The following is an 18,117-nucleotide window of genomic DNA, read 5'->3' as shown; positions in this document are numbered from 1 at the left end:
TGACCACTTTGTTCGAACGCTCTCCCACCCACAAATTGTCCTGGAGTGTCTTAAAGCATGGTAACATGACAATGGAGGTGTACACACACACTATTGCTGGAATGGAGCTGTCTGCCATATAGTTTACTTAAACCAGAAGCTTATGTGCTCGAATTTGTCTGCACTCATCAGCATATATGATCCATAAACAAGTTCATAACATCAGGCATGGGACTGTACAATTTTTCTTAATTTAGAGGACTCTTAATATAATGACAATTTTTGTGATTCTGTGTATTCCTATTTTTTCCAACTTCTTTACTCCTCTTAAGCCCCTGCTACCCATGTTACAGTGCTGTAATGAGTGTCAGGGTTCAACAAACAGAACTGAAATTACGCACATGAAAGTACCACATGCACTATTAAAACTCTTGCAGCGATTTTAAGAAATTAATTTCAGCAAAAATCTTTTGTATATTGTAAATATGTTCTCTAACAAACCTTAGGTCTATGAACAAACATTTCAAAAAGCAATAGGAAAAAAATTTATACTGGCTTTGCTACTTTGCAAGTCAAAATCTTCATAAGATCCACCCCACAGAGCCATCCAGCTTTATGAAACTGCAAAACCACTCAGATTTATCTTAACGAAAGCAACTCCTTAAATGAATCACAACCACTTAAGAATTATGTTAGCCTGTTCATTATTGTGGACGGTACACGATAATGTACTGCCTAGCTAGCATGGATAGATACTTCTGTTACACCTGGATTGTACAGAAATGGACTGCAAATTCTCACTTTATAGAAAACAAGTCTCCTCCTTTTTGGGGAGTGATTTTTTTTTTTCCTACTGAAGCTGACAAATACAACAAGCCATTTTGGATGCGTACCAAAATTAACATGTCTAATATTCAGTGAGAGGGGTTCTCAGTGTTCTTTGACATCAGGCTCCTTTGGGCTGGTTCAAATCAAGTGACTAAATCAGATTACTTTTCTTAACTAACAAATGATTTTTAAAAGTAGCCAGGTTCTAGGTGATCAAGTATTAAATCAATATCAAGTAGAAACATTGAATTGTAAGAATAGACACTTTGCACACCTTTACATTTAAAAGTATCTACATGTTAACTGAAATGGTTTTGACAGTAATACACAATTCAGTTAGTCATACTGATACAAGATATCTAGAAGTCTTCATTCAAGCCAGGTGAAGAGTTAGAGTGAGAACTGAAACACCAACAGAGCACAACCACATGACACTGTGCTGGGAAGGTAGAGAGATGTTGTCCTAGACAGAGTAAAACATGGCAGTCCCATGTCATGGCAAGCGTCCCTAGGGTGCCACATTGATTCAGATCCTATGCAAAGAAGGAGGCAAGACTGTCTTCTGAAAGATAATCCTGGAATTTAAAGAAAGCCCTGGGTATATATTAACGGTAATCACTAAACTGGGTCATCTGCCCATACAGGATATAATATGCAGACAGACTTAAAAATATTTCCTGTTTCCAAGCAATAAATATAAACTCAAGCCTTGTCAACAGCCTGACATATGGACTAAACGGATGCAAGTGCAAGAATTTTAAAAGAAAATCCTTTATATCTGTGCCATCCATTTACCAGTTCAAAACATCTAATTTGTTCGCCACTGCAGTTTAGTTGTTTTTAAATCCTTCTTGCACTACAAGGAGACCTTTCACCATGCTCTTTACATTTTCGATCCAGAGCTCTATACAATCCCATATATTCTCCTTTCACAGGTTATCACCACACTCAATGTGTATTTTAGGACTGGAAAAGCATCAGGATGCTGCACTGCTAGTTTTGACACTTGTAGTATGATGCTATTATTTCAAAGTCCAGGACATCAAGATTAATCTATTGCCCACACTCTGCAAAAATACCTAGGATTATTGCTATGACAGAAGCCTACACCACAGATTTGTTTTTCCTTGAATGGTTGTTTTCTTTTTGAACATGAAAAATTGAAAAAACACAGTTTAAGCATGTTGACCCTAAGAGTTACCATAGATCTCCAGAAACTTGAGATACTATCACACTTGAATCTTAAGAGTCCTACTTATTATCTAGATCAGCAGTGTGTTCCATCTAAAATTATACATAGTGTTTTTTTCAGGACATTTGTATTTCTCATCACAGAAGACAAGAGAACAATTATAGGAAAAGCCTCCTTTGTAAAACATATTAAGTATTTAAAAAAAAAAATCACAGGACATTACATGACATCATTGCAATGCAGCAGATGAAGAGAAACAATTTTGAATAGGATTCACCTTTTGATCCAGAGGAAGACACCAGATCTTATTTAACCCAAGAGGTTTTGGTACATTTTTATTTTTATCATGTCAGATCTGTAACAAATCTTAAAAAAAAATCTAGAAATCTAGGCATGTGGACAGTCAGAGAGCAGTCACAGGAAAAGAGTATTTGTGAAACACAGTAGAGATTGAAACCGCATCCTTGGTTAAAAGTGCAGACTTGCAATAGCAATGCAGTGGCATTTCTGTCAAAAAAAAAAAAGCCATAAAAAGAGACAAAAAAGTAATCCAGTGTTTTGATGTCACACCTATACCTTGTTTTCTCCAAAGGAATTAAAGCCAGTATCTGGTACAATGACCAACCGTGGCAAATATTTTTTCACGTTTCAAATTCTTGCTTTCATCAATTATGTTATCATTAACTTCTGTAAACGAACTGGAAGATGTGGAAAGACATCTGCATACATTTTCAAAGAAAAACACTGAAGTAATATGGAGCTGCAGAAATCAGGAAATAGAACTGTAAGAATAAGTGACAAAATCCTGCATTTGCAAGGTTAACTAAATTATGGTGGAAAAATAGCCATATGAAGGAGACTACAAAAAAATATCAGTAGCTGAAACAGGCAACTGAAGAAAACATGTGGAAATGAGATTTAATATTTAAAAATTTTATCCAATTAAAAGGAATCATAGGAAGGAAAAAAAAAAAAATCAAGCATAGACAAAAAACTAACAAGCAGCCAGCAATAAGCAACTGCAGTAATATATAGAAAAGCTACCAAGGGAACAAGCACAGTTGATGAAGCAACCCTGGGAAGCTTCCCAGTAATAGATAGAAGATGCTAAAATTCTTTCATGTAATAATAACCTTCTAGACAGACAGTAATGCATAGCTGCTCGCAAGTGAAAAACAGACAGCAGAGACAACACACAAGATTTCCAATTCCATTAGTATTTTGTTTTAATTTATAGAGAGTGCTAAAGCATACAAAGCTATTTAAAAAATAAAACCACAAAAGTACATACAAGAAAAAGAAGAGGCAAGTCTGAATCTCGTGCACACAGAGAAAAGGGTCACTTAGGACACCGCTCAACCAATAACATTGAAATGACATCTGAAAAATAACAAGTGCAACTGGGATCATAAGCCTTTCCTTAAAAAACAAAACAAAACAAACAAACAAAAAAAACAACAATGCAGAACAAAAGCAAACATACTATCCAGTTTTAAAGTGGTCCAGGCTTATGAAGGAATTTGCAAAAAAAATTACTGCAAATTCTAGGAGTACCCTGTTTCCCCAAAAATAAGACCTACCCTGAAAATAAGTTCTAGCATGATTTTTCAGGATTTTTAAGGATGCTCAAAATATAAGCCCTAGTCCATAAATAAGCTCTAGGTACAGTTCATTAAAAAGTTAATTAAAATAGTGTCCAGGCAGCCATACATGTAAAAAAGCAATAAGTTTTGGAGCAAAAATTAATATAAGACCCTGTCTTATTTTTGAGAAAACAAGGAATATGGAATGCATAGAAGTTATTCAAGCCAGCAGAAGACATTTACAGCAAAGTGAGACTTCCCACAGGAAAAAAAGGCAAGCTATCTGATTTACACACCCCACCCCAAAAATCTGGAACACTGAAGAGACTTTGGCAAAAAAAGGTAATTCATATATACTGTACATATATTGGATATGTCATGCTAATTCTGCTAAAGTACAATTAACTATGCATGAATGATTGTGTCTACTGAAAAAGCAGACCGAAGAGGGTTAAAATGAAAGTTTCAAGAAAATGGAATGTGATAAAATGTGATAAAAATAGAAAAGAAATAATAAATAGCAGATAGGAATGACTGAACTGCATAAGCATGATAAAGAACAACATTCAATTTCACAATGGTGTGTACCTGTAAGGCCACTCCAAAATAAAGTGCTAGAAGGGTTTCATCCCTTACGGCAGGGTTAAATGGATAAACTTTTAAGAGTAAGAAAAAAAATATTTTTGTCAGAGGCTTTATTACAGGTAACTGTAAATAAAAATCAGCAGACTTGAGGTGATGTGCAAGAAGGTATTGTTTCTGCCACATCATTCTCCAGTCAGCTACACGTCTTCTGCAGTGACACTAATGTCAATCTCTCTTTTCTAACCATTCATCAGATTTTGTGAAATGTGTAAAAATTTTATTAGAGCAGGCCAGCAAGTTCCAAAATCTTTGCCAAGGAGAGAGGCAAAAGGAAAAACGGGATTACTCTGCTGTAACCCAATTCCATCACAGACTAGTTTGAAAATAATCAGTTTAAATTAATGGTCTGCCTTCATTTTCAAGACCATCCAGTCCATTAAGCACAAGAATCCTCCTCTATTCAAGCAGCAGCAACACCATCAACTGTAAAAAGATCCTCCAAAAGGCAATGCAGTACCGCAATGTTCCGTTCTACATTATGATAAAAATTATAATAGTGGAGATTCAAAGTCAAAACTGTATCTTTAGTTATTAGATATTTTAACTGAGAGGGGGAGCCACCACAACAGTGGCTGGACAAGCCAGAGCCATCATATTGTTTGCTCTGGCCTGCCAAGGTATCAGCCTACAGATCTAGTCTATATGGTCTACGTAATGATATTCACTCTCAATTGATCTATTAAACAGTGATAATCAGAATATTAGCTCCTGTTCTACAGAGATTTAATAGCATGAAATAGCACTTTTCAATAGAAACCATATCTTATAAACACATGAAATGTAGGACCAAAATTCTGCAAATAATCTTCAGACATTTCCGAGAAGTTCTGATGAAGGACAGGCACAAGCACACAGAGAATGAAATTAATCCTACAGCCATAATTGGGAGTGTCACAGAAATACGGTAGGTTGTTGGTCTTTTTTTTCCATGAAATTCAATCTACACAAGGGGCACTCGGCCTGATGGTTAACATGATGCGATGTACAACACCATAAAGGTTAAATTAAGATATTCTTGGTTTTGTGCCATGGAAAAAGCACTGAATCCACAGTACTTATTTTCTTTATGTGATAAAAGAATATTATGTTAATAACAAAAATATGAAAAAAAAAACCCATCAGCCTCACTTCTTGAAGTGGTTACTAGGGCCAATCAAGGAAGTCTGCAGTTGAAAAATAACAAGAAACCTAAACATAAAGAAAACAACTTTAAAAGAATCTCAATTTCTGTTTCTTTTCTATTATTACTTAATGGATAAAATAAGTGTCCTGCTGTATTCAGAAATCAATGCATTCTCCATTTTTAAAGAAAGGTAAGAAGCAAGTAAAAAAGCTTTTGTGTTTTTCTGATAGAGCTCAGCAGGAAAACTAATCCCCCTAATACACATTCTAGGTATCCGAATTTATGAGAAAGCTAAATAATTGGATATTGTAACAACAAGCTTTATGTTTTCCACAATACAGCACTGTTTATCCTCACTTGTTAAAGTGGTTGCGCCTTGAAGAATACAAAACTAAATCAGTGAAGGCCAGATAGAGACTGTTTGTACAGATGAATCTATTCTGGTCAGGTTAGTGATGAATTGCACTGAAAGCAGTGAAAAATCATGCATACATTGAACCCATGCTTACAGCTTACTTTCTATCTACTTGGAAAAGCAACTGTATTTTATCTTACATTGTTGCTTCACAATCAGACTGAACAAGTTTTAATGGACCTATTTCTCCCACTTCCCAGGTGTTGGTCCTACTTGATCCAGGTCCCAGTGCTACATCATAAATACCTGAGCCAGTACCCAAAGAAAGGCGCACTGGGCAGGAAAAAGGTGGCAAAGGACAGAGAAATGCCCCAACCACAATTTCAGCAGCATCGTTGCTGTCTCAAAATGACTTACAGAACTAGGGTGTGAACACCCAAACCAAGCATACACTGAGAAACTGAAACAGACATGAGCAGAATTCATATATCCATAACAAAACACACCCGGTAACCATGTAATTGCAGTTCTTTGCAAAGTGGTTTTTCACATATCAGCTGTTGCACCAGCCAATGCTTTGCCACCCGTACCTATAGGTTTTCCCAATATCCGCATGCCAGGACAGGCTCAAATGAATAACGGACACATTTCCAGATAAGTGACAAGACAGGGCAGAGAGCTCTCTCCACCGTTCACCCCTCCACAATTTAAGAGGCTGAGAGTGCAGTTAATAAGTCACCTTCTCCAGACATAAGTTTTTGAGCTGGAACATCTCTTTAAAGGTCTTGCCTTATAAAATGTTCCTAAGTACATAGTGAAATGCAAGTTTCAGAAATCTCTCAAGACACGTCCAAATTCCGAAGCAGTTTGCTAGCTGAGAAGAAATACACTTCATTCTACCTTACACAAACATCTTGTCTTCTTGTCTTCTAAAAAGCACTTGAACATAATACACAACTGAATACTGCTGTCTGGGGTGGGAAAAAAAGTATTTAGACCATAAACAAACTGGATCAGATTACCCAGAAATACATATGCCTTGCAGCAAGCACAAGAAACACCACAGTAAATAACATAGACAAATATTCTTCAAGAGCATCTGACAAAACTCACCTTAATGAATTAAAATATTCAAAGCAATTATTTTTAGCCAACAACTTAATTCTTTCAGAACTGAGATCTTTGGCATTTTATTATGTTCTTTTACTGTCAAGGCATATTTCTTCAGTAGTTTGACAATATTTTTACCCCTCCATTTGGCTAAGCAACTAAGAACTTTATTCAGCAAAAGTAACTTCCAGATGACCTAGCAAATGGAATTGATTTGGATTAAACAGCAACAGATTATTTCAGTGTTTAAGCAGTCACGGGTATGCCAGTAACATAACACATCTCAAACACATTCAACTGATCTTATTAAGTATGCTTTTGTTTCTCTTTCACTAAACATCTATTTTATGGTCCATTTCTTCATACCTTCTAATCACTGCTCAGTTAAAATGTCAAAAAAAACATTGAAATCCCAAACTGAAAAGCACATGGAGTCACAACATAGATAATTCTCCAAGTAAGAACTACAAAAGGGACTGCTGTGGTATCATTAGGGTTTATGACTATATGCATATTTACTGTTTTGCACATCTTACACAGCAGATTTGTTACAGCTGAAACCTTCCCCCTCCAGCTTTTTTAAAGAAGCACATCTAGGCATATCCCACAAAGTTGTCTGAGGAAGGTATAACAGAACTGTCCTCCATGATTTTTTTGAGGGTGCAAAGGCACCTAAACCAAATATATCTTCTATTCCTCAGCTTCTGTTTGCTCAACTTTTATTTTTCTGACTTACTACTCGAAAAGTTCCTAGATCCTAATCAAGCCTAACAGTGCTACAGAGGAAACACAACTCTAGAATGGGAAGGGGGAGAAAACATTGCATAGGAATCCTTCATAGGTCATAAAATTATAAAAACCTCAAGATATCCTCAAATAATGGTAAGAAAAATGCTACATAATAAAGTACAACATTTTTAAGCCATCAAAATATGACCTGGTTCTGTATTTGGTCAAGCGTTTAGATGTTGACTTTTTTTTCTGATATTTCTGCTTGAGGTACCCCAGATCCCTCCAGGAGCAGGATCTGGAAAGAAGTTAGGGTTCAGGCAACAAATATCACAGGTAAGGATATTCTTTAAATAACAGAGAATCAGTGATCACCAAAGATATCTGAATACAGAGAGTATATAAGAGAGAATCTTCTCCAAAATCTCTGTTTTCAGAGAGCCTCCACAGGAGGAAGCTTTCTACTCCATTTTATTAAATTATCACTTTGGCCAGCAAAAGGAGCTACACATGTCCCACCTCATCAAAAGTCTTATCTACTTGCACTTCAAAATTGATCACTTTCCCCTCACAATACCATCTTTCATCCCTATTAGTGCTGTTACTTTCTTCATCTGGCTTTGAATAAAATAGGTAAGCAAATGATGTTGCATCTATTTTTTTCCAGTTTTAGTGCCTAGATTTCTTTCTTTAGAGATCTAAAAGTAAAGACTACATTGTTGCTTTATTTACAAAACTCACGAATTTAACAGAAAACAAAACATTCAGAGGTATTCTAGAGTAACAAAATAACATCTTCTCTTTGGGTATCTTTTATCTATTAGATTCCACCTTGGGAAAAACAGAAACTTAAACCTTTAAGTAAGGCTCTGCAAATTGTTCACTAAAGCATGTCAAGCTTTTCTGAATCTGAAGCTGGTTTTAGAATTCGTGGCACAAATGACTCTAAAAATTATTTGAAGACAGATAAGATTGAAGGCCATCAGTTATACTGGTAACAAGCTGAAGTTATGTGCATTAGTATGTACATGTTATTCTTGACATGAAATACAAAATGTTGATATAGAATGGTCTATATTATATACATTGCCTTATTTCTTTATTACCTATTTTAAATGTATAGCTACAGGAAGCATGGCACCATGGCATCTTATTTTTGCTAAACAGTCACTCTATCCTTCCTCTTTCCCTCAGAAAACCCAACAAGAATAGAGAAAGTCCAAAGAGTGTGACAATTGTACACCGGCTCCTGAGGATAACAACCAGCCACTCCCTGCTGCATTTGTGCACAGCTGCAAGATAAACATGCATAATGAAGAACACTGTGCACTAAAGGCGTTATTCAAAAGTATAGCACACTATCCTTGCCTACTGTGATACAGATATCCTCCTTCCTTGCAGCAGCAATCACTTGAGCAGTGAAATCATTTTTGCTTTGCCAATCAATACAAAAGCAAAGCAAATACCAGCAGTTTTCTGAGAAACAATCAACACTACTGTCAACTGCACTTTAGTTTCCTGACAGATTACTGTGATACCTATGTAGACTGTGCTTGCTCTGTGAATTTTCCATGCTGGCAGATCTGCCATGCCTCTGTAGCCATCAGCTGTCTCATGCCATCCCAGTCAAAACGAGTAAAAAAATAAAAACAAAACAAAAAATAAACAAAACAAACAAAACAAAACAAACAAGAAAACCCACACTGGCCACAGCTAATGTAACTATACCGACAGCTGTGGGCATTACTGATACAGCACATTATTCAGTACTACATGACTGAAGTGCCAGCTGCTGCCTTCACGAGTTACTCTTCATATTGGAGAAAACTATTAATACAAAAATCAGTCTAGCAGTTTAACGGCTATATTCAATATTGTCGGATATCAGACATAGGGAATGAAACTGTGACCTCTGGGAGAAGCATTTAATTTTGAAAGAGAAATTATAAATAGTTCATATGCTCTTCAAGTTTACATCTGCTGTTAATGACCGACTACTTGGCACAAACATGTATGATCACAAGTCAGTACAGCCAGACTGAAACACTGTCAGTGCAGAAGCAACAATCTTTGAAAAAGCTGAAGCTGGGAACTGTGAAGTTCCCCTGTGCCCTCGCCCAGACTACCTGGTTTCTTAAGAAGTACAATTTCAAACCTGTGGGGACTAAGCCAGAAACACAGCTCTCATCACTGCATGGGATGGGAGGGGATGTTGTAGAATCATTTCTACAAGTTCAAATGCTTCTACATGACTTCTTTCGGTCTCCAAAAAACACTAATATGCTTTTAAAAAAAAAAAAAAAATAGACTCAATTTTGGATAGCTGCACTAAATTATAAGGACAGCAAGCAATGTAATGCTATCCCAATGTTTTTAAGTGATTGTGGAAGAAAACGTTATTTGATTTACATGATGCTTGCCCAGCCCCATTCATATGTTGCCTTTCAGTTTACCAGTACAACGCACCATACAAAAACACACGTGAAGGCAAAAACAACCTCTTCTTGAGAAAAAAACAACTACAAATTTTTATTACAAGACGACATATAAAGCACTGCATTGGTAGTTACACATGAGCTGCTTCATCCAGTTAGGAGAAATCTGGAAATTCTCTCTTTCAAGAACATTAGCATTATACACACTAATGTTGCAGCTTAGCAGTGTTGACATACTGCATTTCACACCACAAAACACAGCAGAAGCAAACAATTAAGTGCAATTACTGTATGGCACAGACAGATAAGAGAATTAGTAAAAGCTCCAGCTGCAAAATTTGTCGGGAAAGTATTTCTTCCATCCTAAGCCTATTTGCACAACAGGATAAATTGAATATTAATACAACATATAACTTACAAAATTAGCAAAGCAATTTTTAGGCTGCTTGAATTAGGAAAAAGATTGTACTAATCTCAGCCGTTAAAGACCTTTGTGTTTACAAATCCACAGTATGCTCTGCTCTACAGCTCACACATGTGAGACAGATTAAGAGGCACAATGGTGGGGTTCAGCTCTCAAAAATACTTTCTGCTCACTGGCTACACAGTCCCCTGCTACTAGTTTCTGTTCCAAGTAAAGATTCAGCATGATATTATACCATTTACAGTTCACTTCTCACTGTTACTTATTACTTTGTTTAACAAGTTTTTTTCATGTTATTTTAACTGCACTCAGTCTAAAATAAGTATGACTTGTGCACGCCATACCCTACAATATGAAATGATTGTTTAGCTGTAAAACCAACTGTTCACTGCTTTGGAACTGATGGTTCTGTCCTGTCCATGCTGTCACCCTATCAATTGGGAAGCAGAGGAGAAAGATACTCTATCAGACAGTATTGTCAGCTCTGGCATTGCATCTGCTTCAACTTCAGCACATGAACAAGCATATCTATCAGCAGAGGACTCTGTTACCTCTGAATAGAAACATGGATGAAAATGAAACCTCTTGACTAGTATTTTTCATATTTAAGACCGAAGTACGTATCAGCAGATGCTCAGACACAGTTGTGCCAGCATTCATCATTTTAGGGCAAGTCTCACATGCTTTTCTTGAAGACCAAAGTCCTGAAATTTTGAGCTTGTGTTAAAAAACAAATCTGTTTTCAATATAAAATAACTTTCAGATCTACATAGTTTAAAACAAACAAAAAAAAGCTTTAAAGAAGGAAAACAATACTAAATGTTAAAAAAAGACAAGGCCTATTATTTTTAATCTCATTTTATGATTTTTTTGCTAGTGAACCTGACTCATGATCTTTGAATGCACACAGCTGCCAACACAGCATGTAGGAAGAAGGCAATAGAGACAACACATATCTACACAGCAAGACATTTGCAAAGATAGCCCAGACAAACGTTAAGAAAATAGGTTTGAGGACACATCAAACTTTTTAAATAACTCCTCGGGTAATTGGCATGCAAAGATGATTGCTGTTCCAAGCAACATTTTGAGATGTGATTGCAGGAAAGAGAATTATTTTATTTGGAACACGGTCCCTTACCTAGGCTCATTACCTCAGTTCTGTTATACTTCCCAGAAGATTTCACAACAGATTAAGAAAAAAATGCTGTTGTTTCAAGAGGTATTTTCTTTAAAATACATATACACACAAAAAATAAAAGCTCTCAGTCTGACAGAAGAAAATGTATTGACCAATATTAAGAGTATCTCTATGTATATAAAACCCCAACAGTTACACAGGGCAGGAGATATAAATTGCCAGCAGTAGCAAAGTAGCTCCTTGGCAAAGCCCAGCCCACAGCTGTGAAGACACCAGCTTTTCCAGGGGTCCCCCTGCCACAAGGAGAGGGGCAAGGCTGAGGTGGGAATGTGCAACCACCTTCCTCCCAGAACTTTCCCCACTGCAGCAGCCGCCTCACAGCCTTTCCTCAAACCATGATTTTGCACAGGCTGCTGGGAGCTCTGAACAAACTTTTAAGGGCTACCTGGATTCAGAGTGTCCTAGATCACTAAGAAAGTTTAAGCATAATGTTTAAGTTCCTAATGGTCCATCCTGCCTACAAGGAACTGAAGATCTAAGATCTGCATTTTAAAAGGACAAAAATGAAAACGGAATAGACTATTAAATGTCACAGCAGGTAGCACTCAGGATTCTGTTTTGCACTGCAATTTCCCTTTGTCCAAAATTGCCCCCATTAAAACTGGGGGGATGGAGAGGACAGAGGAAGAATGAAAAAAATCCCATTAAAGATCTTGAATAGTTTCAGAGACTCCAGCAGTCGTCAAAAACCTATTTCGTTTTATCTAAAAATAATAAGCAGGAATGTGAATGCAGTGTTAAAGTTTTCATATTATTTAAGGGATTATGAGAAGATGGAAGCACCATGGAGATGAGGTTCCCATCCCTATCTAGTCCCAAGGCTGGTATTATCCCCGTGCCCGGCTCCTCCAAAGGAACACAGCCTGCCAGAAACAGCCAGCAGACACTTGTGAATGCCAAAAGGTCTGCCTTAAGAGTCACATGTTTTTCAAAATAAAAGCTTTATTTACTTCCACTGCTCAGGATCTCTCTACAGCACAGGACTAACCAGAATGTCTAAATAATTTCCACAGATTACAATTCTACTCCCTGGTGAAACAAACAAACAAACAAAATAAACAAACAAAAACAACAACAACAGCAAAACAAAAAAAATCACACCACCACAACTTCTTAGCTCCACAGAGCTAAAAACTTAAGATTGAGCCAGATGCAGTCTCTGCTACAACCAGTGCATTATTAAGAGAATTGTTTACCAAGTTACACTTGTGCAAACTCATGCACGGCAATGATGTTGATCAGGTATCATTGACAGAATAAACTGAAAACCATTTGGCTGCACAGATGTTTATGAATCTTTTAAATTGCAACTGGAATAGAAAAATGAAGAAAACCCAGCTCAATTTTCAGAATAAAACCCGAATATGCAAGCTCAGAGTTAGACATAAAATAAATGCAGTACCAACAAGGAGAGCAGAATACGCAGTATATGGTAATAGGCTGAGTAGGTCAGACTCAGGAATTAAAAGAAAAAACAGAATTTCTCAATGCCTGGCCTTCAAAATCAAAAAGAATTTTGCAGAAGTTAAAGAAATACAGTACCTTAATCTAAGGGGTTTTCTGGTACTTCTCTGTCACATCATCAAGTAGCCTGTGAGAAACCACGGGCATTACGAAGCCTGAGTTGTGCTCCTTGCTCCAGTGAAAGCTTACCACTTACATGGCTGTGGGAAATTCCAGTCTTAGCTCTTCTACAGAAATGTTTGTTTTCTCTCTTTTTTGGGGGTATAATTACATATGAGGCAAAGAAAGTAATTTCAACCTGAGCAAATGATAACATTTCAATGCAGAGCACCCTCTTAGCTTGGTGATTAGAACATCTGCTTAAGCTGGCAGAGGGGAGGAGGAACATAAGTGTAAATTCTTTCTTGGGAATTCATTATGAGTTTCCAGCTGGATAAATACTGAAATCCTGGCTAAAATCTATGTGGTAACTGCACTTCCTTCTCTCGATATCCAGTTTATCATAACAAACATGTTTTGAAACCATACAGCAAGATGAGGCATTTCAGATGACACTTCTGTTTATCAGATGGGGTGGAGCTGCAGACTAGGTAGAAAGCAGTTTTAAGACTCAAGATCTACTACTGACCATTTGCAGCATTCTTCCAGCATCCCTGGGCAAATGAAATGGCACATACCAGATCTCGACTTGCATATTTAAGACTAAAAAGGTGGGCAATAACTCACTGTAATGCCACTACTGCATGCTGCCATTGCTTTTGGGTCACAGGTATCCACCTTGAGGGTAGACCACAAAAATGCCCCTACCTACCACAGGCCATGAATGTAAACCCAGAGTAAGGTTACATATTAAATGGCAATAGTGGCTATTCCACAACAGCAAATCCACAACACAGTTTGATGTAGCATTTAAATAATTGGGCATCTTCAGCAAAACACAGTTAGTGAGACTAACTGCATGAAAAACACGTGGGTTCTGATCTCAGGAACTGAGGAGATACTAGGAAGGCACTGACTTCCATTGGGAACAGGGATATCCACAAATATTTATAGATGACAAGTTATATATTAAGGGTAAGAAAAGCAAGGAGGATGTTGTTAGGTAGCTATGCAAGAGGCACTAAGTATTCTAACAGTGAAAGTCCTGTTTGTTCTTTTCCCTTAAAAAATCAGATTAGCGTAAGGCAAAAAAGGGGATGGAGAAAATGTTTGTTTGTGCCCAATTAGTGTATTCTTATGTAACAGCTCTATGGTGTCATTAATTCAGGATTTTTTGTCTCAAGAGCTGATTTACTTGAAGCAGAGCTTCAATCTCTGCCATGCATTTCACCATCAACAATAAGTGAAAATTCTGAGGGAGTGGCAATTTTTGTGAAGTGAACCTGGTGGACTTTTCAGCTCTCAGTGCTCTACTCCCTCTTTTAAAAAACAACAGATGACAATCTTGATGCAAGTAACAGATATGTCAGCACTTCATGGGTAAGGTAGCTCATATGTTGTTCTCTTCCAAGTTACATTAGTCCCCCAGTTCAAGCTGAAGTTGGCCTTCAATTATTTCATGTGGTAGCACTAATGATCTTCTTATAACACATGCAAGTAATATGCTATTGAGGGACTATCTCAAGAGAAAAAGTAACTATATAATCGTAACGCAAATGCCAGCTTACAGTATTTGACCTCTCAAGTTCTTCATGCAAGTCTCTTATGATTTTTAGAGCATCTAGTAGTATTAACAAATGTTGTATGAACACATCCACACAGACACACTGCTAGTAAACTATGAGATGCAACCTTGTCTACAGGCAAAAGACTAAAAATTATTTAAATGAGCTTGTAAAGGAAATTCTGAAACATCACATCAGGTGAATATTTTGCACAGCAGTAGATGCATGATCTTTGAACTCTCAAAAGATTACAAAGTTGTTGCCAAAGACTAAGGAAGTAGTACTAATCACTAGTTCATGTCATATCCACTCTCATTATCTGCTCTTATTAACTACATCTTCCTCCTTTTTGGTCCTTGAGAATCAGTTTTGTATGTTCCCCTTAGTGATCTAAAATGCTTTACACAGAACATCATAGTATCAGGAGTTCACTGTTGCAATCTAGCATTTTATTTTTCCTGGCATCAAAGTAATTTCAATTTCTGTACTCATCACTGACAGGACATGCCCAACGCCAGCCAGATCATGTTTAAGACTGTCATCCTTATTTTTAAGGCAACCTGATTTGTATGTGTTCTGCTTATGTCCAGTCTCTTCGCACAGGTATCACTGCCACTGTAGCTCTGTTAAAAGCACAAACCAAACTGCTCCCTTGCATCCTTTGACAATGTGCTGTAATTCCTAGGCTCTTAATCCATACATCACTCATTCTATCCAACCTCTTCCTCTGAATATATGCCTTTAAGGAGGCCTATAATCCATACGCATCCTTACACTTAAAAATAAAATGCATACCAAGACACATAAGGCTGATAATCGTGAAACTGTTGCCCTTTTCCCCCACTATTTTGTTGTTTTTTTCCCTGAGTGCACATGGATAATCTCCAAATATCAGAGGTCATCCCTGACATGCTACTACAAAACAAATCAATCAAGCAAAACTGTAATTATGAGGCAAACTTTTCTGTTCATTTTCAAATTGCCATAAAAATGGAAGCTTTATCTTCAAAGAGATTTTTTTTCTCTTTTCGGGTAAACTATTTTATGTTATTTTTTATTATCATCGTAAGTAGCAGAGGTTTGACACTCTAAAGTACTGCTTATAACTACAACAACTGAAAAGTACGATTAAAATTATAAGTTAGTCTATCACACAGGGACAGAAAATCACATAAAAGATAAAAGTATTTCTAAGAGGACAGGTCCATAGTTATTCACATAAAATGCAAAAGTGGATGCTTATTTATATTTACACTCAGTAGACCCTACATATGGTTAAAACATTTTACATGTTTCTACGCACACTCAAAGTGCCTTCATAATCACTTTCATGTATGGCTTAGTTACATCCACATAAAGATGACTTTTTAAAAACTTGCAACTGCAATGCAACTGTAGGTACTGAAAATTGAAAAAGCGAGAGCTCCATGGTATTTAAATTAGAAATGTAATGACTGTCTTAAGTCCAAAAAGGACACCAGAAATTTAGTTCTTGGGAAGGGGGGCAAACTCCTTTGTATGAAGAAAACAATTAACCTTTATGGGCCTTTGATTGACCCTCGGTGCCTTGCAATAAACGACAAGGATGGTGAAATTAAATGAGCAAGACGCTTTTCTATATTCCTCCAGAGAACTCTCCTACAACTTTCAGACCCCCTTAAACTGAAAATTTCCCCCTCAATCTCCCTCACCCGACCTCAAGCCAGCGGCTGCATTCCTCGCTCAGATTTCACTTTTCTACGGACACGATGATGCGAACAAGCACTCCCGTACTCCACCCTCCCTGCTCCCGGGCGCTCCGCGGAGTTAAAATTAACTTGGTGGTGGTTTGGATTTGTGTACGAGCGGCAGATCCTCCCTTAAACACCACTGTGCGTTCAGCAGCCCCAGCGGCGGGCTGGGCTGCCGCCGAGGAGGAAAAACAAAACCCCGTCTCCAATAAAGGCTTTACTGTACTTGCTGAGAACAAAAAAAAAAAGCAAAGCCGCTTGATCATTTTCAGCTAGTCGACATTCAAAGAACCCTAAATCACGGCATATCACATGTCTAAAATTCCTAAGTCCTTGCGGTTTTGAAGTTCGTGGAGAAAACCACTGCCAGCTGCGCCCACGGCAAGTTTCGCACCGCGCCGTTAGTCTGTGTGGACGCCCCGCAGGTGAGACCAGCAGAACGGACAAGACGCGACAGGCGGGCGAGCCCGCTCCACCGCCAGCCCCGCTCCGCTCGCCCCGCGAACAAGCCCCGTTACTCACACCGACTCCCCGCGGGCTGCCCGTCCCCGCTCCCTCCGCCCGCCCCACCCCACGGTGCCGGCTCAGCCGCCGCCTGCGAAGTTTACAGCCAAGGGCAGCGGCTGTGCGGCTCAGCCCAGGCAGCGCTGCCGCCGCCGCGATCAACAGGCGCCCAGACCTCCCGCCGTACCGCGGCGGCTTCACCCTACCCCGGCTGCCCTCGTCCCCGGGAGGGGCGGTGAGGACCCCTCCGCCCAGCAAACTGTCCCGGGGGCCGGGGCCCCGCGCCGCCCTTCAGCGAGGGGAGTGCCGCGTACCTGCCGAGGTGATGGAGGCCGTCCCGCCGCGCCGGCACACGGCGTCCGCTCCGGCCCGGTCTCGCCTCAGCCGCGGAGAAAGTTTCCTGACGTCAGCGCGGGCGGGCGGGGGACCCCGCCTGCCTGCCGGGCTCGCTGCCCGCCGGGCCGGGCCGCCGCTGCTCCCGGGCTCCCCCTGCCTCCCGCCGCCCGACACGGAGCGGATTTGGAAGCGGCATCGCCGGCACCTCGCGGCGGCAGACGGGGCGTGCGCCGCGGCGCTCTGCAGGGGGCGCTCTCGCGGCCACGCGCGAGGGGCGGCCAGTGAGGCCCCTCGAGCTCTGGCGCGAGGCGAGCGCGGCTGTGAGGTCACAGAGTGCCCTCGTGACGCCATCGCTGCCGGTAGCGTCACGCCCGCTAGAGGCTGCCCCGACCCGGCTGCTGCCCACTAATGACCGGGCCCCCGAGGGACGCGACGGGACCTGGGACGTGTCCCTGCCCCGGGAGGGTGGGGGTTCAGTCGTCTGACCCTTGAGGAGGGGCTGTGGAATAAGGGGTGACTGGGGCAGCAGGCGAGCCCCTCAGCCAAAGGCCCCGGTCTGGTGGCTCCTCGGCCAGCACAGAGCTCCCAGTCAGTGGGAGCCGCAGGCCCCTCAGGGCGGTGCAGAACCCAAGGGTGTGCACACCACGCCCAGCACCACAGCTTGGGGGAATTAAACTGGGCCTGGAGGGAAGTCTGGTGAAGTCAAAAAGCGGGAGGAAAAACATCATGAAGAGTCGGCATTAGTTGAGAAAGTGGGGAATGCAAGTTACTAGCTCCGCATTCCTCAAGGAAACACCACTTGGGAAAGAAAGAAA

General features: G+C 39.7%; 1 protein-coding gene across 7 annotated transcripts in view; it reads right to left on the bottom strand.

Annotated features, from left to right (window-relative positions):
* Positions 1-17,514, bottom strand: part of GULP1 (GULP PTB domain containing engulfment adaptor 1) — a 155,361-nt gene extending 137,847 nt beyond the window's left edge. For 2 of the 7 annotated variants that reach the window (XM_065069870.1, XM_065069867.1), the window contains exon 1: positions 17,281-17,514. The gene's annotated coding sequence lies outside the window, so the exon portion shown is untranslated. Of the gene's footprint in view, positions 1-13,146; positions 13,169-17,280 lie in introns of those variants that run through there. The other 5 variants (XM_065069873.1, XM_065069871.1, XM_065069869.1 and 2 more) reach the window with 4 other exon arrangements.
* Positions 17,515-18,117: the final 603 nt, after the last annotated feature.

This window comes from Columba livia, chromosome 7 (genome assembly GCF_036013475.1).
Source record: "Columba livia isolate bColLiv1 breed racing homer chromosome 7, bColLiv1.pat.W.v2, whole genome shotgun sequence".
Taxonomy (NCBI): Eukaryota; Metazoa; Chordata; class Aves; order Columbiformes; family Columbidae; genus Columba; species Columba livia.
The sequence above is the reverse complement of the archived record's forward strand: the minus strand, read 5'-3'. Positions and strand labels throughout refer to the sequence as shown.